The sequence below is a fragment of the Talpa occidentalis genome, unplaced genomic scaffold, assembly GCF_014898055.3.
Source record: "Talpa occidentalis isolate TD23 unplaced genomic scaffold, MPIMG_talOcc4v2.1 talOcc4.6, whole genome shotgun sequence".
Taxonomy (NCBI): Eukaryota; Metazoa; Chordata; class Mammalia; order Eulipotyphla; family Talpidae; genus Talpa; species Talpa occidentalis.
The window spans coordinates 96,216,651-96,241,100 of NW_023604972.1; the positions used below are offsets into that span (position 1 = coordinate 96,216,651).

Sequence of the window (24,450 nt, forward strand, 5' to 3'; positions counted from 1 at the left end):
AGAACATTTGTGAATGTTAGTTATAAGTAGTTTTCTGGTGTGACTTGTGTTTCTTTATTTTATAATAATACCTTATAAAATTTTGACTGAATTAGAGAATTTTGGACTCAGATCTCAAAGGTTGAGATAATTTTTTTAACATAGAAAAAAATCTCACTGAGATCCGGAAAAAAAATCTCTCTGAGGTCTCACATATAATATATGTGCTATATCAGATTAAACCTAAATTGAAACTAGTGTTTTCTCTTCATTTTTCAAAATGTTCTACAATTTCAGAACTGTTATAGTCCTACTTGTTGATTGACTGCTTGAGAGTTTTTAACCATGACTAAAAAATAATAATTAATACATAAGTAAAAGGGACCAGAAGAAAAAATTATCTATCATGATAATAGAAATGGAAATCATAGAAAGGAAATAACATTTTAATTGCTACTAGTTACACAGTATAATTTTTAGCAGTGTTCTCATCCCAGATGACAGAAATCACCATCAGAGGCTATATAACTAAAAACATGGACTGTGGATAAAAAAAGACAGAGAAGGGGATAAAATTTGGGCCAAGTCTACAGTAAAGAGATTCAAATGTCTATAAAATATCAGACCAAAGTGGTCTTTTGGAATTTGGAGCAGTTTATTTTTGGCAAAGTCCAACTTCCTGTTCAGAAGAGCAATGGCTTCAGATTATTTTCTTGAACATCAAACAGGCTTTTTGTCAGGACCTCATTTTGATGAGTTCTGATGGGTAATCAGAAATACATGGATTAACTCTGCTTTCAAATAAACATGGGTTTAACAATTAAAGTGAAGAAAGCTTGGCACAGTGTATTCTGTGTCCTGCCAAACTCTAAACATGGGATGAGGCAGTTCAGACCATTGGATGAGAACATGTGGTTGAACTAGACCTTCTCTTGTATTATTTTAATAAGCTTCAGATCACCTTGCTTTTCTCAGCTCATCCTGGGGATGAGAAAACTCTTGGTGGCAGTGCAGTAGAGATTGTCCATCAATACCTATGTGGCAGACATAAAGGTAAACTGAGACTATGCTACAGACTGTGTGCAAACCTTTTTGACTCTCTCTTCATGTGATAGATCAACATAGTGGTCACGAACTCAGAACAAGTTTCAAATCCCAACTCAGCCATTTCTTAGTTGTTTGACCTTGAGTGTGATAATTAACTCTTTCAGTGTGCTTACCTGTGAAATGAAACACAGTACTGAAAATTTCATAGGGTTGCTATTATCATTTAGTGAGGATATAGACAAATGCCCAATAGAAGTTAGTCATTATCAGTATCTAAATATTTAAGTTCTGAGAATTTGACTGACATTTTTCAAAATTGTGTATCCCAGGCTGTAAAGAATAGACAGCACTGTTAGTGCTCTGATGCTGTGGTATTTCCAGAGAGACCAGATTAGAAAAGTGTTAGCACTTAGAAAGGCCACATTTGGTAAGAGACAGATATGAGAATGTTGCTATTCTCAGCACTTTGGGATATGGTTTTACAGTCTTCAAGAAGAAATCAAATTAGTTAGGTTGTGTATTGTCAGCAAAAATACTGGTTACTGGTTAAAATAAGAATTTATAATAGGAAAGAGATAGTGATTTTTCTCAAAGAATGATCTACATTAGTAGATACTGGATATACATACCTAAGAATTTATTATTTGGATAAGAATTTTCCAAAAGTTATCCTATGGACCACTATTGCTATGAGATGCACCTTGAGAACAGGGTTCTGTGCTTACATACATTTGGGAAATGATGATTCCTATTATGCCGTTATTATCCCACCTTAGAAATTCATAATGTATCTCAACTTTTTTTTTTTTTTTTTTTTTTTTGTGGGACCCTCCCCAGTGGCCAGGGAACGAACCGGCGCTGCAGAGGCTGCGGGCAGCCTCGCAGCCCAGCGCTCAACCGCTGCCCACCAGGGGAGGCCCTGTATCTCAGTTTATTAAAGGATCTGTTTAGTCCTGCTGTGAAGAAACCTGTTAATTTTAACCCAATATTTACCAAAGTTACCTGACTATAGATTCCAGGAATTTTTCATGGAACACACTTTGAAACATGCTAACATATATCACCTAAATAAAGAATCATGGGTTCATTGTGCAAACCCAGCCATTCTAGAAGATTAGATTTCTTCTGAGCCTTTCAGATTGCTACCTATTTGTTGTTTTCAATTTTTTTGGTAAAGTTATCTTGTGTTTTTTTTCCCCTGCAGAAATCTGACTTAAGCTTTCTTTATTCATTTTATTTATTTATTTATTTGTGTATATCTTTTTAAAAAATTTTTTTTAAGATTTATTTTTTAATTTTTTTTTTACTTTTTTAAAATATTTATTTTATTTATTTATACAAGCACTGGGTACAGTCAGAAGCGCGGGAGGGTGAGAGAATTCACCAGAGCCAGAGCGGGGAGCAGAGCAGGCAGAAGGACCCAAGTACACTGCTGAGGGGAGCAGCGGGCGGCAGGAGAGGTCTGCGCGCCATGTGGGACCCTCCTCCGGTGGCCGGGGAGCAGCCGGGGAGCAGCCGGGGAGCAGCCGGGGAGCAGCCGGGGAGCAGCCGGGGATCCAACCGGCGCCGCAGAGGCCGCGGGCAGCTTCGCAACCCAGCGCTCAACCGCTGCACCACCAGGGGAGACCCGATTCTTTCTTCATTTTAAATTACAGAGAAACTGCAATGTCTACAGGAAACCTCACCATAGTTTCACATTAGAACTTTTAGATTTAGCCACTTAGATGAACATTTTTTCTCTCTACTCTGTGTCCACAGTCTTTGAAGTAATTTGGAATAAGGTGTTGCACATTCAGACCTATACAGATCTGACAGAATCCACTGGATTATGAACTAAAGACCATGATTTGAATGACAAAGTGCTAGTTAGTCAGTCATGGGAAAGACGGGAACCTCCCTCTGGTTACCAGTATAGTAGATGAGAGTCACCCTTAGATAAGACACTTCGGGGACCCTAGAGATGAGGGACAATGCATCTGTCACATGGCAGAGATACTTGATTTTCTTCCTTTCAGGCTCTTGCAATGAAGGCCAGAGTTCCTGGGAAAGGAAGCAGTAAAGAAGACCAAATCAAACAAGTGTCTTAGAATATCTGAGTAAAGCAAGCTGTCACTAGACCTAATTGTGGTTAACAACTGAGTGAGATGATGGTGGGACACAGGGCAGACCTACTACTGCACTCTGTTCAGATTGGGGGTGAGCTATGGAAGACGTGAAACTCCAGCTTATTCACAGTGGAAAAGCAGCATTTGACAGATGCCCTTGTCTTCTCCAAGTAATGATGGTAACAAGACAATGGTCTCTGTCTTCTCCAGGAAGTTATCGTATTCAGGTCCATAGGGATTGTGCATGGGGGATTATGATCTTGTATCAGGAGCCATGTGAGAAGGGACAGCACTTGAAATAAATGTGAGGCTTCTTACCACTGAGTCAAAGAGTTAAACTGACCTCACTGGTGGTGCTAACCATAGAATTACTGATTATTTTGGAGTTTGTGGCTGGTGGTCTAAGAAAGAGCCAAAAAAAATGTATGTTTTTGCTAAAACACTGTTCAATTCCTGCCTTCTATCCTACTTATATGTATGAGTTTGCCTTCTCCATTAGGGCCCATGCTAAGAGCAATGTCATACCTGGTTTCTTTGTGTAACTAATGCCTACTTCTCTGAGCACAGGGCCTATTGAAAAACAAGTACTTGCACAGATACATGTGGATCCTGAGTCGATATCTCAGATCTCACTCTGTCTAGGTGAGGCAGCACAATCACTATGAGGATGGAGTGGCATCCTGCTAACAATAGACCCTTATCAAGGGGCAAGAGAAAGATGTGGCATTGGGTGAGATTAGTCAGATGGATTTTCATGAAGAAGGAACAGGGTTCCATTATGTGTAGCTGAAGGTGAGAGACTAGCCATGGGAGAAGAATGTGTGTGTGTGTGCATGTATGTGTGCTAGTGGGAAGTATTCAAGGCATTGTAGTGGATGTTGGGGCTCAGACAATGTTCCTGCCCCTCCAGATCTCAGAGTTGGGGAGAGGGAAGCAGACAAATACATGGTGGTGGCACATTACCGGAGAGGTTAGCTCTGTGAATCACGTGTAAGGTAGAACAGGCTCTGTAAAACCCAGCTTTTACTGAAATTAGAAAATCAATGGGTAATTTAAATGCTCGCTAGGTAGAAAAGGCATTGTAGCCAGAAGGAACACCGTGAATGAAGATGAGGTCAGCTGCACAGGGTTGTTGGTGGGAAAGGCAAGTAGTTGAGAGGACCGGAGCGTGAGTGGGGGTGGTGGGAGAGACTGGAAAAGTGAAAAAGGGGCAAGTTCAAGGATGCCCTTGCTGCCTCCCTGAAGGAAGAATGGAGAGCTGCTGACCACTTTCCATCTGGATTTGGAATGATTCTTTGTATGTTTTCAAAAGACCACTAAGCCACAGAAAGTATAGAAGGCCAAGACTGCAAGACTTGCAACATAGGGATTAGTCAGAGAAATCTGGTAAGAGCTGATGTAAAAGAAAATGCCTGAGAGAGAAGGAAGGAAAGAGAGAGAAAGAGAGAGAGAGAGAGAGAGAGAGAGAGAGAGAAAGAGAGAAAGAGGGAAAGAGGGAAAGAAAGTAGAGAATTAATGTGGGAAAGTTAAGAAGAGAATATCAGAATTTACTTCTCTGTTGGTGCCTTGGTTTCCGTGCCTCTTGAAGCCAATGTCATCTCTTGAGCACCTTTCTAAAAAGACCTCTGCCTCTGCCAAGTCACTTTGTCCCTTATCTCATTGTACCTTCTTCATAGACCTCATCACTTTCTGAGAGAACATTTGTGTCTTCACTTGTTTATTACCTATGAGGGCAGGGACTTTGTCTTCATCTCTGTATCTCCAGTGAAGAGAACAGGGCTTGGTAAGAATTAGACACCTAGTAAGTATTTGTTCAAGGAATGAAAAAATGAAAATGACACCATTCATTGGGATTTCAACTATAGGAAGAGGGGCAAGTTTTTAGGAGGAAATGAAATAAGTGTAGAGTTTGACTCAGTGTGTTCAATGGAATCATAAGATACTAATATTTGTCGGAACAATGGAAGTGAGACCTACTTACATGAGCTACAGGGAAAGGACAAAGTACATCATAATCTCACCAAAAGCCATGGCAAATGCTCAGGAGAGCATTTTAAAATATATTCTTATTGGAGCCTGTGCTTATGAGCTGTGGGGCAGAAAACCATGAAGATGGAGAGAGTGAAATTACAAAAGAGAGCAATGTCCAGGTTTTGAAAAAAAAAAAAATGAAAGTGATGGAGTGAAGAATACAGTTGGCAGATAGGTGATACTCAGAGGCTTGAAAATGTGCTCTGATTTAGAAGTGCTACTTCAAGAAATGGCAGAAGAAGATGACCAGGACCATAGAGAGTGATTGCAAGCTGTTAGGCTTTCAAATAAATTGAGATAAATTTCTCCTGCACTTAATCTGCATGTATGTGTTTGTGAGTATATGCACATGCACATGTTTACCCTGTAATAATTAGTATTCTGTGCCAAGATGCTAAAAAGGCCAATAGTGAGGTTGAGCAAAAGTGGAGCACACGGTCGCAGAAGGGCTTTGGGAAATAATACTATGGGATCCCCAAAATAGAGAACGAAGACACTAGGAGGGTTATAGCTATGAGAAGTGAAGCTTAAGGATCTCAGACTGAAGAGCAGCTCTGCTGGAATCAAGAGGTCGAGATTTCTCTGGTTATGCTCTGAGATTTCTATAGATGGAGCCCCTGAGTGATGATGGGGCCTTGGAGGCATTCATAAGAGTGGATCAGGGGTGGAGTAGAGGTGAAGGCTCTCAGTTTGAGGAAGTGAGAAGCTCTGTGGGTGGGCTGATGGGGGGGTGCCACCCGAGTGATTGTAAAGGCCATCCAGGACAACAGCAGGACTTGGAGTGGAGAAGAAAATCGTGACCTGGGGTTAATGTGCTGCATGAGTGGAATCTCTGGGGGATGTAGGCCTGGGAGGTATGTAGAAGAAATCAACAAGAGAATGGACTGGCTTGATGACAGTAACTGTAAGGAGGAAAGGTCATTCTGTGAAGGTCAAAGGTTAATGGTGTGGAGGTGGTAAAGGGAGAACTAAGCAAATCTGTAAGTTTTCACCATTCTAGCTATTGCTTCAGATCAACTTTGACATTTCTTGATTTCTTGATCCTTGATGCCAGTTTGGGACACTAAATATACTTGAAAGGAGCAGCCTTATGCAGACAGAGCACATGAGCTCCACCACCTACCCCCACTAACCTGTCTCCTCGCTGGGGGTCATGTTCTTTAAAAAGGGCAATGGATGCTGGCTTTCCTGTATAATTGTCCTCAAGAAAGGCTATTATTTTAAATTATTATTGGCTGTAAATTAAGGTCAATAGTTCACTCATCTAGACAATGGCTTGAGAGATGAGAAATATGTACGAGGTTTGCCAGAGGGACACCAGTAAACAGAAGTCAGGGCCGAGCCCCTTTCTCTGGCCTGCTGCAGTGACACCATCTGTAAATACAAATTCTGACCCCACAGTGTGTTGACACGGGCCCGAGGGCTGCATAAATACAGCAAAAGGTCAGGGGCATTCGACTCAGAGGTGACAGGCATTGCTGCTGAACCTGAGAATCATTCACAGTACTTCCCAAGTCTAGATGGATGCTGAGGGTCACCTCTGTGCAGGGCAGAGCAAAAACTGAGTTTTCTTAAAAATAGAACATCCATCTTGTTTCTGCTCTTTCTCACACCTATATCTAACTTAAAAAAAATAAGATCAAATAATTGCCTCCTTAGATGAAGTAGCACAGGCAAGGAAGGACTGGGAGGGATTTTCTTGTGTGTTTTGTTTGCCAAGCAATACAATGCTCCAAACCAGTTCAGTTCTCCATTCACTCTCTGCACAGAGATTTCTGGCCTCAGGACCAGGAGTCTCTTTCAGGAACTTGGGCAATGCCATATAGGTGCCTGGAGTGGCCATATGCCCATCTAGCACTGCACTGTGTCTCCAGGGAACAAAATGCTCTCCTCCAGTGGCACCTCTCTAGTCCCCCATCCTAGCTCCAGACAGAAGTGGGGAGAATCGAACCCCACGTCAGTGTTTACACAGGTGCTGTGGTAAGGCACGGCTTCATTGTATGGAGTTAAGAAACACACAAAGATACAGAAACATGGGGACTCGTAAAAATTATTCACCTAGATACAGGAAAGCAAACCTCTGCTCTCCAACCGTTTCATCATTATCCATATTTTAGTGGGTACCTCAAAACAGGAGTAGGTAAACTGAAAGGTGGCAAAGCAAATATATAACTTCTGAGTGCCTGGTTTTATTGGGTGGCAAAATATACTGAGCAATGAAAAGTGTCTGGGGTGGCTTGAAACAGGGGCAGGTACCATGAATAGGTTAGTTTTAAGTTTTTGTTTTTGTTTTTCCCCATAGGCAAACTGATAGTTCACAGGGATGAATAGCCAGTATCCAACTATTCATCCAAAGTACCAATTCCTGGTACTTTCAACTCTTGGAGATTCAGACTTGATTTTCATTAGGATTTCCTCTAGCAGATAAGCTTACAAAACCTTCATAATTTTGAGAGTTCTCTCTTCAATAAGTGGGTCCTCTTTCCCCCAGGTCTCTCCATTGTAGACAGAACAGGTTCAATTTCAAATCTAGAATCAGAAGAGGCTATTGTTACTGCTCTTGCTACATGGATAAAGGGAAACAGGAAGGTAAAGTCCACGTCGGGCAGGAGGCTGGCTTCTGTCTCTTCTTTGCGCCTCCTTGTCCTGCTCCAATGTGCTTGGTATTTGCCATTCAGAAGCCTTTGTGTTTTGTTTGTATATGCATTCAGTCACCATGAAGACATTTTTCTCTTTCACAGAATGTGGAACATTAAAAAAATAATAGTCTGGTGATGCATTGGAAGTTATGCTTTGCTAGTGTGGTTTTTGGCCCAAAGTGCATGATGGTTGGAAAAAAAAAATCAGCCCCGAGCTGCTCTGTATATTAATATGTCTCTGGTTTGGAAGGTTTTATGGAGCACAGATTCTAAAAGTAAAACTTTTAACAATTCACAACTCTGAAAGACTCATGAAATTCTACATTCAGGGCTTAGATAAATAAACTAAAAAATCTCCCAAGGAGTGCAAGTCACCAAACATTCACACTGATTTGGATATTGCATTTCAGTATCTTTAAAGTTTGATATTTCATCCATTTCTTTTGTAATTAAATAAACAGACATACATATATGTTGGAAATGAATGTATCTTATTTATGTAATAGCTTGCTTATTTAGGATTTTATTAAGTCACTTTTGAAATGATCGTGACTAGTTCTAAAAATAATTGGGGGGAGATCCTCAAGTGTAATTTCCTTAGGACATTTTAAGCAACATCTCCATTAAATGTCCTTGCTTTTTATATTTACTCCCTATCTTGAGTTTCTTCCCTCTATATCAGATATATTCACAAGATTCCATTAATTCCATCATTGGTCTGTAGGAAGGAAGGATTAGCAAACACATGGTTTTATACATGCCCTCGTGTTTTAAAAATGGATTGAGGCAGTAATGATAGACCTTTGTAAAGTATGACTTTAGTGTAAGGGTGGAGGATGTTGTAAAGAGAGTGTAATGCTGGTTCTGAGGGTACATTGACATGGTACATGATTAATTTCAGCTTCCTTAAGTGCTTTCTTTGCCAAGATAAATTTATTGTGAAAAACTTGGAGTCATCATTGACTCTTCTACTTTGTCATCATCCAACATCATTTGCTCACCAAATTCTTTTGGTTTACTTAAAATATTCCTTGAACCCATGTCTTTTTATGTTCCTACATTGCCACTGGTCCAGTTCAAGTTGTCATCTAAGTCTGTATTTCTTCCAAGTTTACTTGGCTGTCTTTGATTCATGGACTCTCCCCTCTCCCCAAATCCTTCCAGCCCATTCTGTCCTATTACAATGAAATCTAAGTCTGATCATATACCACTCTGATGAAATATGTCATTAATCTTCCATTGCCAACTGAATGAAGAACAAAATTCTTATATGACCCACCAGGTCCCATATACCTCACCCACCCACAGCTTCAACCCTCACAAACTTCCTCTCCCACCTTCATTTCCTGTTTAATTTTACATTGCAGGTCACAGAAACACCAACTGGCTATAGTTTCTGCCCAGAAGTAGAGCTGCTTCCATTCTTAGGTCTCTGATGTTGGGATGTCTGTTCTCTTGCCCTCCTCCCTAAGGACCCAGAGCCACTTCTACTCCCTTCACTTCTGTAACTCTTCCTCAATACTTGAAACTCAACTTAAAATACTGCCTCTCCCAGGAGGGTCCCTGAGCTCCTTCCCATCCACTGTCCTTGACCAGAGCAAGCACCTGCTTTCTATGGCCCCAGTGTTGCCTCTGAATTTCTCACCAATATTCTCTTTCTTTCATCCCCATTACTTAGTACAGAGTAGGTGCTCAAACATGACTTACTTATAAATTAAATTAAATAGATGAATAAATATGTGAGTGAGAAACTGGTGAATACTTTTGATTCAGCTTAAGATTGGTTTAGGAACAGTTTGTGCCCATTTAGCCAATTTTATCATATCCTCCATCCCTTTAAAGGAAGTAAAATGTTATACATAAAATCCTGATTTCTCTCTCTAGAAGGATTATTCTGAACTTGCTTATCACAGATATCAGATATTAGACATATGTCTGTACATAATAGTTTTATAAATCTTCAGATTTCACATAAATCATATCACACTAAAGTGTCATGTTCCAACTGTTCTCTTCAATCACAGTTATGTTGTGAAGCTTTACAAATATTAATCCATGATACTGCAATTTATTCATTTGATTTGCTATATTGCATTGTATAATATATTGCATGTTTATATTGATTAGACTATTGGAAATACTGCTGTATGAACAACCTTCTCAATGTGTCCAGGGTAAATATTCAGCAGAGAAATTGCTAGGTTGAAGAACACTCACAATACTGACTATACTAGTTGTTGCTGAATTAGACTACTTAATTTTTCCAATGTGTGCTCCTACTAGCAGTTTATGGTACACGTGTTTTACATTCTTGCTCCCATTTTCTGTCAGACTTTTCAATAATTTTAATTTGATGAATTCAAAATTCACCTCATTTTTTTGTTTTGATGTCAATATCCCTTAGTATACTGGGTATTCAGTGTATTATCATGTTTATTAGTCATTCTAATTTTCTCGTTCAAAAATAGATATCTTTTTTTAAAAAAGGATTTATTTATTTATAAAAGAACTGGGATACAGACCAGATGCGTGGGAGGGTGAGAGGATTCACCAGAGACACAGCTGGGAACAGAACAGGCAGATTGACGAAATATACTGCTGAGGGGAGCCCCAGGCGAGACAGGAGAGGTCTGCTGCACCATGTGGGTATCTCCCTGGCCGGCTGGGAATTGAACCCATGCTGCAGAGGCTGCAGACAGCTTTACAGCACTACGATCAACCGCCTGCGCCACCAGGGGAGGCCCCAAAAATAGATATCTTAAGCAAACATGTTAAGCAAACATATAAATAATCCATTGGACCACATAACTGACCAAAATTGGGGTACTGTTGAAAAGGGAATGGAAATTGCTAGGTGACCCCCAGTGTCCACCAGAGTCTTCAGAACATGTCAGTTACTGACGATTGCCTTGTGCTCATGACCCTGTGGAGCATTCATGGTTTGCCGGCTCCCCTGCTCTGGAAGTACAGAGGAAGGAGAGATAAAGACATACTCGTTTCTAGAAATCAAAATATCTTTAATTAGAAAATAAGTGAACCTAATGAGAAAGGAAAGATAACGATAAAAAATGACAAACATGGTATTTGCTTGATTTATAATGTGGTCAACGAAGCAAACACAAGCATGCATTTGGGTGTGAACCCATAGTGCTCCGAGGCAGAAGGCTAATTTTTTTTTTCTTCCTACTCTGCTTCTTTTCTTCCAGTACAACCTTATAATCTCAGTCTTGGGTTTTTGGTTATACAGTGAAGAATGGAAATTCCTCAGGGTTCGTGCAAGTTCAGTAAAATATTTAAACCAACAATGTCCAGTAGAAATGCAAATCATATATGTGATCTTAAATTTTCTCTTTTTTTGTTTTTTTTTTTTTTAAGATTTATTTATTTATACAATCACTGGGTACAGTCAGAAACGTGGGAGGGTGAGAGAATTCACCAGAGCTAAAGCACGGAACAGAACAGGCAGACTGATGAAATACACCGCTGAGGGGAGCAGTGGGCGCGGCAGGCGAGGTCTGTCGCGCCATGTGGAACCCTCGCTGGGTGGCTGGGGATCGAATGGGCATTGCAGAGGCTGCGGGCAGCTTCGCAACCCATCGCTCAAACACTGCACCACTGGGGAGGCCCTGATCTTAAATTTTCTAATTAAAAAATTAAAAAGAAAGAAGTGAAATAAATGTAAAATATTTTCTCTAGAAAATAATCATTTCAGCATGTAAACAATATAAAACTTAAGATATTTTGCATTGAATTTTGTCACATTATCTTTAAACCTATGTGCACTTTGCACTTAATGGTTCATCTCAACTTTGGCTAACTTGTCGTTCATTTCAGGCGCTCAGTGTAAATGGGGTTAGTTGCCACATAATTGGATAGAACAGATCTAAGTCACCTATAGAACACAGCAAGTTGACCCAACATAAATTCTCATTCTTCACTTCCATTTTCTCCCTTCCCCATCACATATTGATATTCTGTGTTCTGCATTCTGAGTTTGGAATACAGTTTCAGTCTGGACCTGCAGGATTAAGAAAACAGGGCTGTTCCCCTATAGAGCAATGGAGCAATATTTCTTTTCTCCAGTAAAATGGGCCCTGAGTTCATTGCCCATTATTATTTTATCTTAGCAATTTAAAGACTCCTGATATTGGATCTGGAGTCATGACCCTTAATTACTCTCAGAACTATTGCATTCTGAAATATCCAAGCATTTTCATTATAAAATGTCCAGTTATTAATCTATAAGAGATTTTATGATTCCTTGTAAGAATCCTAAAATGTAGAACTATGAGGGATCTTATGATATCTAATCCAACTCTGAGTGGTATGAGATTTGGTGAGGAAGGCACAGCCTAATAGAAACACATCAAGAGCTTAGGTTCCTAGACTCCTTGACCAGTGTCTTTTCTGTGGTTCCTCAACAGAAATATGAGTTACCTATAGTCAGGGCTCTGAGGCTCAGTGAGCAGTGTTCCCCCTCACAGCTCTAATATCCATCAAGGCTCATTTGATTTGACTTTCTCTCAGCACTCATGACTGCTGAATGCAAATGTCACCTGAGTTGATTAGAGAGGTCACAGGCTATATAGTATCAGGCAAATTATAGCAAAACCAGCTTTTCTTTTGGGAGAGCTGAGTTAGGTATAGAGGCGATCTTTAATAAAATAAGGACTACAAATTATTTTTCTCAAGTTATAGATGTTATTTTCTCATGCACTCCACTATAATTTCTTTCTTCCATGCAGTTATCAGTGAATAATCTCTTTACACAATAATGGGGTTCCTTTTGGTGAGACTTGCTGCTGCTCAAACCCATAAACCACAGCCAATGTGCTGGTTAGAGAGGGAGAACCATCCAGCTAAGCATATTCAATTTTTGCTTGTGTTACAGGTTGCTTTTCTTTGTTAGAAAAACACCAGTCCCTTCATTTGTTCCACATTATAGTAATGTGTGAAAAACACCATTATCCCTGGCAATAGCTTTCCTGGGGATTTTTCTTATCCTGGTTTAGCAATTGCATGTTAACTAATCTGAAAATTACTTCCATGTTAAATTCTCTCACATGTGAAAAATAATAAACAATTAAGCATGCCTAGGAAATACTTATTTTTAAACAAGTTTAGTGGATATACGATCTCAAAAAGATGTGAATGATGCTCAGTCTATGCCTGACTTATATTAAATGATGAAGTGGGGAGAATGAAGTTAAGACCTGAGTTGTGATGTTTTATATATGTAATATACATACGATTATGTGACATATATGCAAGTATATATACATATCATGTGATATGTAATGCACGTGTATATGTTCTTATATATCACATACACATATGAGATATAATTGTACAACCTGAAGACCCCAAATCATAAAATGTCCTTATGGAAATACCTCGGAGGATCACTGGGGAGAGTTCTGTAGCAGTACTTTTCCCTGTAGTGTGCCAGTGAAGCAAGTGGAAAAGGAGACCTTACATACTAAACAATAAAAGAGTGACTAGTACTATTTTTAAGCCAGATGTTTTTCAAAAATTGCTATGAAGATTTTGCTCAAAGAATATTATCTAATGATTGATTATTTGTCTCCTTGAATAATTGGAAGCACATTTGATTGGGGCATGGTTTCCTTTCAGTTGGCACACTTAGGACCCTAGCATGTCAGAATTTCCCATTGCTGATGGTTTATAGGGGGACACAGATTTTGTGACTTGAAAAAGGCTACTGAGTGGGAACATGGCAGAACAGAGACTAAAAGCCAGATCTGTTGATATTTCTTCAAAACCAAGGGGCCTGAGTTTGCTGTAGTTTGTTTTATTAAATCATCAAAAGACACATTCTCTGATGAAAATGTCAAGATAGAATGCACTAGATCCTTCTCATTAGAAAACCATCTGAATACACACTAGCATTATTTCTATTGACATTCTTCATTGAACATAACAGAATAGCCACTGAGAATAGCTACTAATTCCACCTTTATGCCTTCTCATCCTAGAACATACATGAGCAATTGGAAACACAAATGAGAAATCAGTTTGGTCCCTGTCCAACCTGGGGAAAAAAACTGGATCTGAATAACAGTAATAAGAAAGTATTTCCTAGCTCAGTTTCCATCTAGAAAAATGTGGGGTCTTAATCTTCTCACATTTTTGCTAATTCACTCAAGAAATCCCTTAAGCTTTTCCATCTGTGGCCATGTAAACATTACTCCTGGCCACTAGGTGGAGTCTTCCATTTCTCCAGCATGCACTTGGGTATGGGAAGCTGTTCTGGCACCTCACAGTACCCTGGCTTCCTCACTTTTTGTCTCCTTATGTCTGCCATAGAGCTTTTTTTTTTTTTTTTTTATAGAGGCATGCTTTTATTTATTTATTTATTTGTTTGTTTTGTTTATACATGCACTGGGTACAGTCAGAAGCGTGGGAGGGTGAGAGAATTCACCAGAGCCAGAGCGGGGAGCAGAGCAGGCAGAAGGACAGAGGTACACTGCTGAGGGGAGCAGCGGGCGGCAGGAGAGGTCTGCGCGCCATGTGGGACCCTCCTCCGGTGGCCGGGGAGCAGCTGGGGATCGAACCAGCGCCGCAGAGGCTGCGGGCAGCTTCGCAACCCAGCGCCCAACCGCTGCGCCACCGGGGAGGCCCTGCCATAGAGCTTTTAAGTGTTCTGTACTTCATCTTATTTTCTAGGATGCATTATGTCCTCTGGGACTTTAGATCAATTTCACATATAGGCTAGAAAGAATAGTCTAGCTGCTGTGACCTCTTTTGTTTTATATATTGTGTTGTGTTTCCTAAGTCCTGGTACAGCATCCTGAAGAAGTGAAAAAAATTAATCTCTACCTTAAAACTCATGCTACATTATTTTATGACCACAGATCTGAATTACCTCATGCTGTCGATATCACAGTGCCATCTTGGTGAAATTACTTATTTGTTCTGGCTATTGTCCTTCTTTCAGAGGCTTCATTGTACAGGACAGGCACAAATATGAAAGTGCAAGAAGAGCTAGGGGGCAGTGTATATTCTAGCGGTGCTCACAAAAGTCCTTGATTGTTGCCCCTGGTTCATACTTGTGTGAAAGCTGTTTTTTCTCTTCTTAATGCTATCACATTATTTTATACAGATTCTTCATCTCCTTATGCCAACATTGTCTGTGAGACCTCCACCACAGTGCCCAGAGAGGTGTAGCTTTGTTCATAGGAATAAGTCCTCAAATTGAATTGAGGATGTTTCCTTCTAGATCAGTGAAATAATGCTTAACTTAAAGATGTATCTAATTTCTAGCAGAGCTAGAGATACAGAGGGGCTTTTTGTTATGTAATTATTTCTTTTGGTTCACAGTTATTCATAAAACTTGTAGTGAATAAGGTATTGTTCTTAGTACAATGTATGAGCCATGGAAAATCGGAATCACTGGTGTACTGGAAAATGATCAGCAACAAGCTCTCTGGTGGGTAAAACTTCTGGTTTGTCCTATTTGTTGATTTCCATGGTGTAAATATTCCCACCAGTGCTGGTTTTAAGTCACTGATGTCACATAACAGAAAATGGAACTGGGAAGACATGATTAGTAGCATACCATTATAGAGTATTTTTACCACATTGATATAATAATTATAAATGATGAATTTTGAGTATTTACCTTTTGCTTTGAATATCTTAAGTATAAATTTGTATATACTATAACTATTAATAATGGCTATATTGAACAGAGCTCACAAAAGTCCTGAAAATTTAACAGTCATTTCTTACAAGCCTGCACCCCCTGATTCCAGCACTCCTCTGGGTATCATATAATGAGGTGAGTCTAATACTAATCTTCCAGAGTTGTGTTAGCGAGCGCTGCAGATTGTTGCAAGGGTAAAATGAATACATACACAATGAAAATATCCAGTATAATGCCTGACACATGGGTGCTTAATAAATCCAGGATAGTCTGGGATGGTAGAAGAGGCAGGAATTAGTTTGTTGCTCCGAAGTGACTCAGAATGTTCACCTTAATAACGCTGAGACTGTGTTCATATTGTGTCCTGCACAGGGTGGATCAAATCCTGTAGTTAGAGAGGGAAAAGGAGGAGAGAGAGACCAAATGACATCATTTCGCTTATGCTTTTCAAATGGTCCTCATTAAGTTGACTGCACAGACTATAAAGAGGGATTTTAAAAGCCAGGAAAAGTTGAAGGCAGACAATTCCTTGTTCAGAGGATGAAATAGGGTAAACCATAACATATGTACCAAATAATATAGTCTTTGTTTTATGTCATAATTTATTTTCCTCCCTCCCCTTCCTCTACAAGGAAGAGATCGAACTCAAGGTCAAGTCTCAGTACCCCTGAAAGCTGAAAAAAGAGCCGGCCTGGCTTGATGGCTTCTCTGGCAAGCACCCGGCTGGAGCCCGCTGCACAGTGGCAGCCTGGCCGGTTAAATTATGATTGCTGCTTTGAGGAGCGGAGGTTTCATGCTTTATGAGGCTGATAGCATTCAGCATTTAAACCATTAAATTTGCATCTGGGAAAGTCCTGGTCAGGAAAAGGTAAAAAGGTCAAATTTTCATAATGGCTTTCAGAGCCAAAATACTATCTTTCCTGAGGGGCTGACTGGGAAACATTGAACTTTTTGTTGTAATAGAGGTCTTGCTTAATTGAAAATCAGTGAGATAAAAAGATCTTTTAACAAGAGTACTTAACTCATTGACAGATATTTTCCTACTAATATTTGAGACTAGTAGCTGCTTTGAACAGAATGAATCTCCACATTAGAAAGTGTGGGGATCTATTTCCCTGAGTTCATCAGTTTGTCAAACTAAGCAGATAATTGCTACACTGCAAACTTATTGAAGCGAGGAATCCGACTTAAAGTCAGTTTTTCAAAATCGTTTTAAATGGAAACCCCAAATTTAATTGACATTTCATTATTTTTTTGCCTTTTTTAATGTTTTTTAAATTTTATTTTATATATTTTTGCATCATTTTTCATTTTTGCACAATGTATGCATTTTCATCTGGTTATAGTCCCCATACAAATCCCACCCCCTTATTTTGATCTTAATCCCTTCTCCCATCCCTCTCCAACCCCTGTACTGTGTCTCTGGTTTATAGTTCTTACTTGGAATTATCTTCAGGATAGTGAGTTCTGCCATGTTGTGACACAAGCATGTCTAGAAAACCACACACTATGCAAAATTGTGCAACAGAAACCATTAGACTTTGACACCAAAGCATGAGCCAAAGGCCAAGTTGATGAACCTCATCAAAGTGAAAATCTTTGAATTGTGGGAAACTCTGTTAAGATCATGGAAAGACAAGCTTCAGCCTAAGGAAGAAAGTTTACTATCCACATAACTGGGAAAGGATCAGTATGTAGAATATATAAAGAACTCTGAAACTGTAACAGTGAAAAAATAAACAAGTTAACCTTGCTAGAAAATAAGCCAAAGAGATGTAGAGATATTTTACTGAAGACAGCATATAGATGGTAAATAAGCACATGAAAAGATATTCAATAACTTTAACCATTAGAGAAATGCAAAATAAAATATCATCACACACCTACTAAAAATGACAAAAATGAAAAATAATGACAGCACCAAATGCTGGTTAGGATGTAGAGTAAGTGGGGCACTCATACTTTGCATTACTATTAAATGGTACATCCACTCTGGAAAATAGTTTTGAATTCTTATTAGAGTTATCCCAGACAAATCAAGACTTATGTTCACACAAAACCTGTATGTGAATGTCTATAGGAGTTTTATTTCTAATAGTCTCAAACTGGGAGTAGCCCAGATGCCCTTGAATTCTGAATAGCTTAACTTTTGTACATCCCTGCCATGGAATACTACACAGCAATAAACAGGAACAAACTACAAATGTACTAATTCATTCTACTAAATCTCCAGGGAATTATGCTAAGTGGAAAAAAAAATCAATCCCCAGAAGTTTACATACTATAGATTCCATTTACATACCATTCATGGAATGACAAAACTATAGAAATGGAGAACAGATCAGTAGTTGCCAGGAGTAAAGATGGAGGAGACCAAGAGGAAAACGGGAGTTTATAACAGGAGTGAGTGCTGTGGTGATGGAGGTCTTCTGTATCTTGACAGTCTCAGCACCAACATAGTATGATAATGTGCTCATTTTGCAAGATGTTATCAGGGAAACTGGGTAATGGATGCATTGGCTCTGTGTATTATTTCTTACAACTGTGTGTGAATCTATAATTGCCTCAATAAAATTTAATTGCAATACACTACAGGAAGTAAGTGAAAAATGAGGTTGGGCCACAGCACTCAATCCCTGCCAATGACACATTGGAAAAAAGAATAAGAACCTAATGAGATTGGTAACACAGTTTTATACATAAAATGGTTACAAAATACATAAATACTACATTAACTAGTACATTATCTTGACAAAAACCTGAATTTAGCTTGTCGAGGTAGACATTGCAAGGGTTGCAGCTTGTGAGCTACCATGAAGGGATGGAAGGAGCCTTATTTGAAATGGGGTGCAAGGTTGTAACACCAGATACAAACTGAGGTGGCTCTTAGCTTACAGTAAACTGAAGTAGCCAGCAAAGGTTTGAGAAATAAAATGTGTATGTGTGTGCATTTTGTGTATCCCTATTCATCCTGTTGATCTAGGTACAAGTTTCTGTGTTTACCTACTATTTCTTGCAACAAAATTACACATAAGCACAATATTTGTGTTAGCCTCAAATTGTTTCTTAATATAGCAATAGCTTTGAAACCATTCTGCTTTATTTTAAAACAGACATTATAACAAACTAATTGTTATAATGTCACTAAAGTGACATAATATTCTGTGTACAGAGAAGAACATTTCACTTACCTAATAGGTAATACTGTCAAAGATTTCAGACAATGTTTTTCATGATGATTCTACACAAGTTACTTTTCATAACTGGAAACTGTGGTAAAAATTTGACAAGATTTGCTCTTTGTTTATTTATATAAATTTTATCAAACTTAAAAATAAAGAAATAAAACTTCCTAGACTTTGACCTATAGAGAGTATTAGATTGGAATCAGATTGGGCTAAAATGAAAGAACATAGATTTGTTACAATTTTAGAAAAGAGGGGACAAAAATATTTATGCTTATTATTGCTATTGGTCTCATAGTTAGGGAGAGGATAAAAGTAAATATAGCAGAAAAAAATTATACTCACATTGCTATTAGAAAGGAACTTACAATGTATCATAAATATTTTGTTGTTTGGAAGCATTATACTTATTGAGAAGATAGAAACATAAATGGATTGAATATTAGAGCATATTGCTAATGGAATAGGAAACTGAACCTTTGGTTGATTGGTTCATTTAGGCAGAAACAACTTACTAATAAACCAAAAACCATCAGTTTGATTCCCATGGCCTAAGTAATTACCTTTATGTTAATACAGATGGCTCTCCTCACTAAACTACTATCTTGCAGTATACTCTCTTAGGTTATCAGATTATACATTAGTTCAAATCTATTATCACTTGAAAACTGTACAGCTTATAAATCAGCGGTATAAAGGAATTCGATTTACACATTTAGACAAAAAAGCTGCCTGTCAGACATTACCATAATCATGGATTCATTTTTGTATAACTCTTCCCAGAGCTTCAAAACTGAAATATTAAGTGATGATTCACAAATTATGGGGAGTACAGTACCAAATGATTTTCTTGTTCCCTAACTAAAGCTACTAACCCTCAGAGGTAGAGGGCTGAGAAGCAGGTATGTGGGTAGATCAAACTCTAAAGAGGAGGACACCAGGGTTAAAACACACTCTCAAACCCAATTGTGAATCACAAATTAGTGAAAAATAGAAGAAGAAAAGAAACTTTTTCATTGAAAGGAAAAGATCCATTTTCAACAAGACTAAGATATGTCTACAATCTCAACTCACAAATTATAAAGCAGCTTCCAAATAATGAGAAATCCATACCAATGAAAACAAGAAGAAACTGAGTGCCTGTGCAAGTCTTTTCAGACTTCAAGCAGGATCGAAATTTCCTTAAAAGTCAGTGTTACAGTCATGATAGCCCAGCCAATGAAACTGTAATTAAAGAGACAGATCTCCAGACAGTGGGCAAAACTAGAAGTAGGATTGTCCCACACAGATAAGACCAAATAGCTCAGAATGGTCAGAAAGGTCATTATCTCTGCTGTAGTCACTTAGCCTTAGTAAAAAATAGGCAATGAAAGAAAAAAATCTGGCACACAAGGAATTTTACTGTGAGGAAGACAGGATTTTTTTTGATTTCCATACTTGAAGAGAAATACACCCACCTAAGAAGAAAACAGTGACAAGGCATTTCAGATAACAAAGTTGCATGTAGAGTTTCCATTCATACATTCAAAAAACACTTATAAGAAACCTGCTTGTGCCTTAACCATGGCTTTCCGTTGGTGAGACAGCAGTAGAGGGGGGAAACATCTCAATTTTCATAGAGTTACTTTCCAGGAATGCAGCTGTGTTTGGAAGCCCAAGTCAAGGACATCACTCTTGTGACTATTCTTCAGCAAAACATTGGCTTCATTCAAAGAGGATTAGTCATTAAGAAAAAATGAAAATGGATCAGATACATAAAAAGTGAATAAAAATAAATCAGGAAAGCAACTTAACAAGTTAAAGAATATAGTTTTTACTTCTATCAATGTAAATATTATTTTCATGTCATTAAATAAGAATATGTTTTGACTTCTCAGGGACCAAAAATGAGGATGGAATTGAAACTTGTCCTTATGCTAAGGCAACCCTAAAGCTGTTTGCCTGAACCAGAAATATATGACCATGATTTTAACAACTGCATGCAAGACAGAAATAGGACCTTAGGTCTGTGCAAGGTGGGGACTGCTGCAGGGCAGGTAAGAAAAATATATGCCTTTCTGAAAATGGAGACCACAAAGTAATTTGTTTTTACAGTGGAAAAAAAAAGAAATTTCCCCTAAGAATTTGTAACCTTAGGCTTGTCATTACATGAATTTAGAGTTTTAAATTTGAACTACCTGTACAGTCCAGGAAACCAATACTAGGAAATTAATTTAAAGTGATCCTAAATGCTCCAGGGTCCCTAGAAGAAACAAATGTAACTTCTCTGTAGTTAGAAAAAGAACAAAACATAAAGCCAAATAAACTGGATGAAAATAAGAAAGTGCAGAAATCAATGGGGAAATAAATACAGTAGAGAGAATAAATAAAACCAAACCATGATTCTTTGAAAAGATAAGTCTGTGGGTCATTTGGTAAATTTGCCTATCCTAATGACAACATGTCACATAATTAATGAGTTATAAAGTAGGCTTGACAATAATAAGTGGGAGAAAGAAGGGATAGCATAAATTACACTAGGAAGGAAAATCGGGACTTAGTTGAATATATGACAAAAGTTAAATGATTATCAGATGATATCATGAGCAACACTTTCTCCCAATAAATTTGAAAATTTAGACTAAATGGACAATTCTTAGAAAGTTATGTCTTTTAAGAAACATTTTAGAAAAAACAGAATAGTCCTAAGAACACGAAAGAAAACTGTATATGTAATTTAAATCCTTTTCACAAATATAAGAGACTTAGATAATATCATAGGTGAATCAAACAATTATTCAAGAGCATTTTCTAAAGGCTACACAAAAAGAATAATCATTATGCCTTTTTATGAAATTAGTATAAATCTTGATGTGAAAACCAGTCAATTACTTTATGAGAATTGGAAAATAATTGCCTATACTGACTTGTGACTATAGATGTTTAAGTGCTCAAAACATTCCTTTAAATATGAGGTGAATCATTACCAATATTGCCTTAAAAGTAGTAAAGGAAAAAGATATGACCATCATAGCTTATATTTATAATTGTAGTGGTAGTGCTGGCAAGTGTGGTCCAAAAAACTAGGAAAGTAAGTAAAAACCAGAAGGATGGAAAAAGGAAAATGAAGTTGATATTGTTCACTGACAACATCATATCGTTGTCCGCATATTAAAGCCTAATAAAATTGTCAGATAAATTTAGTGTATGAGGAAAAGGACTCACTAAAATCAATAAAACTCACAATAATGAGCTGCATCTCTATATGCTAGCAACAAATATTCAGGATAATTTTTTTGAAAGTATGTATTTATAACAGCAATAATTATTTATACATGTGTTTCTACATGTATGATGTATTTACATACATACATATATGTATATGTATGTTTATATGATTACTATATATTATAAAATATATACATATATTTTAACAAGTGATGTGTATGACTTTTACTAAGAAAATTATAAAACATTAGTAAGATTATATAAGGAGGTAAAAATTAAGTAAAACTAAATAAAGCATTGTAATAGAAAAAATGAATAAAGTTACAAGTAAATAATTAATGTGAAGAAATAAATTATATGGAAATATAATAATCTTCACTTGTTATCAGAGACTTAAAACCATAATGAGATACCATTCCATATTGATAGACTGGCAAAAAGCAACACATCTGAAAATAAAATAACAAGCAATGGGAGACTATGCTTCAGTTGAAACCACCTAGAACCGTAAAGAACAAAAAAGATGCAAAAATGAAATAATACCTCCTTCCACCAAAAATAGGGACAGAAATCTGGAAGTCAGCATTTTAGTCCCTGGGGGGAAAGATGATGAGAAGGGCTCTACAAAAGATGGGAGAGAGTGCTTTTTAGTTCCTAGAAGAAAACTGAGAAATATTGGGGACCTTTACCCAAAGAAATGACTGCAAACAACATCCGGCTCTCTTAAGAGGTAAAGTCAGTGGCAGAGAGGATAACTTCACAGCAATGAGCTAAATCAAACCACACTCTATTATGGGTCGTTGATATTCCTCATTTCATCAAAGCCTCCCATTGCTGTTAAACAAATGGACTCCAGGCTGGTGGTGAGGGATAGGAACAGGGGCCTGAGAGAATGCAAGCAAAATCTCACATTCAAAATAAGTTACAAATTAATGGAGATGTGACTTGTATCTTTGCCCTGTAGATCAGCTTCTTCAAATGGCAAGGAAGGACCAAGAAAGAAAGCCATGGAGAATGGAGCAATCTGGGGGGTAGAATCTTCTAATCATGAGTTTTTAAACCTTGAATTTACATTTGTTTACTATGACTCTATAGTTCTGAGGAGGCATTGAAATCTGACAGTTTCTCAGGAAGTCCCACACCCCCAGCCCTAATTCCCTGCCATACCTCTCTCTCCTTTTGTCAAAGTCTGAGTAGACCCAGTGTGCACACCTGTGAGATCAGCTTTCCAGTCTAAATATCTTATATAAAATCTTTTGAAAGCAACAGTGTGCACTAACTTAAAGCTCTAGGAGTGGGAGCCAATTTTTAATTTGTTCCTCCTGTTTGCTGAACATATAGTATTTCTCTTTCAAAGACTTTACTAGAAACCTGGTTTTCTTATGGGAACACAGACAAACAATTTACAGCGATGAATTAGTGATGATGGTTAGAGTCAAGAGTTTCTTTGGTTATTAGAGGTTTGTACTACTTAAAAAGGCATTCTTGTTTAAAGAATATTTCAGATTTTAAAGGAACCTTTTCTAAAAAGAGAAGTATGAGCAGTTAATAATAACGGTTTTGATGATGATAAGGACCTTGTGAACATAACTGCTGCTGTGCCAGGTACTATACAGAGCATTTCACATATAGTTCTCCCTCAAGGATAAGTTCAAGTGGATGGCACAGTCTTATCAGGATGACGTCAGGGAGTTATTGTAAAAAATGTGGATGGCAGAAAAAAATACCTTTAGGTCATTTTTTAAAGTCATAAAAGCAGAGGAAAAATAGGCCTGCTGCCCAAGGACAATGGTGCAATTTTGGAGAAACAAAAAGCTGAACTACACATTGTATTAGCTTCTCTCAATTCTATTAAGGAGAATCATTGTGAGATGGAAAATGGTGAGACAATATGGAAAGGGAAAATAAGCCCAACATACACAAAATGAGTCTAAATGGGTCCCTAACTGTTCTATAAAAAAAAAAAAGAAAAAGAAATCCTTACCTAGTGGCAGGAATGATTTCAGCCATAAGCTACAAAGAGAACTTTCCACTTTCCAAGGACAGCTGAGGAATCACGTCATATAGAGGACTGCTATTGACAGAAGACTAGGGATGTAACTTTGCGAGTTTACTTGGGAGAAAAGCATATTCTACAAACTGCTTTGAGCAATACAATTCCAAAAGAAAGTACTGTATTTTCTTGATTTTAAGTTATACTTTTTTTTTTAAGATTTATATTTTATTTATTTATGTACACAAGAACAGTGCTGTAGGCCAGAGGTGCCAGGGGTGAGAGGATTCACCAGGGACAGAGTGGGGAGCAGAACAGGCAGATCTACTGAAATGCACTGCTGAGGGAAGCAGTGGGAGAGACAGGAGAGGTCTGCTGAGTCATGTGTGTAGCTCCAGGCCGGTGATCAATCTCAGGCCACAGTGATTGGAGATAGCTTGATAGTGCTGAGACTTTAATCCCTGCACCACAGGGGAGGACCCAGTTACACTTTTCTTTTTAGCACATTAACATTTTGCAAAATGGGAGGTGTCAAAGGACACTCTCCAACCAATAGTCACAATATAAATTGTTAGTGTAATGTCTACAATGCATGAGT

The 24,450-nt window shown here is 38.0% G+C and overlaps 1 long non-coding RNA gene across 2 annotated transcripts in view; it reads left to right on the top strand.

Moving 5' to 3' along the window:
• LOC119261126 (uncharacterized) overlaps positions 1-24,450 on the top strand; it is a 224,117-nt gene that overhangs the window by 24,751 nt on the left and 174,916 nt on the right. For both annotated transcript variants that reach the window (XR_008549228.1, XR_008549227.1), the window contains exon 2: positions 20,530-20,688. This is a non-coding gene — a long non-coding RNA (uncharacterized LOC119261126). The remainder of the gene's footprint in view (positions 1-20,529; positions 20,689-24,450) is intronic.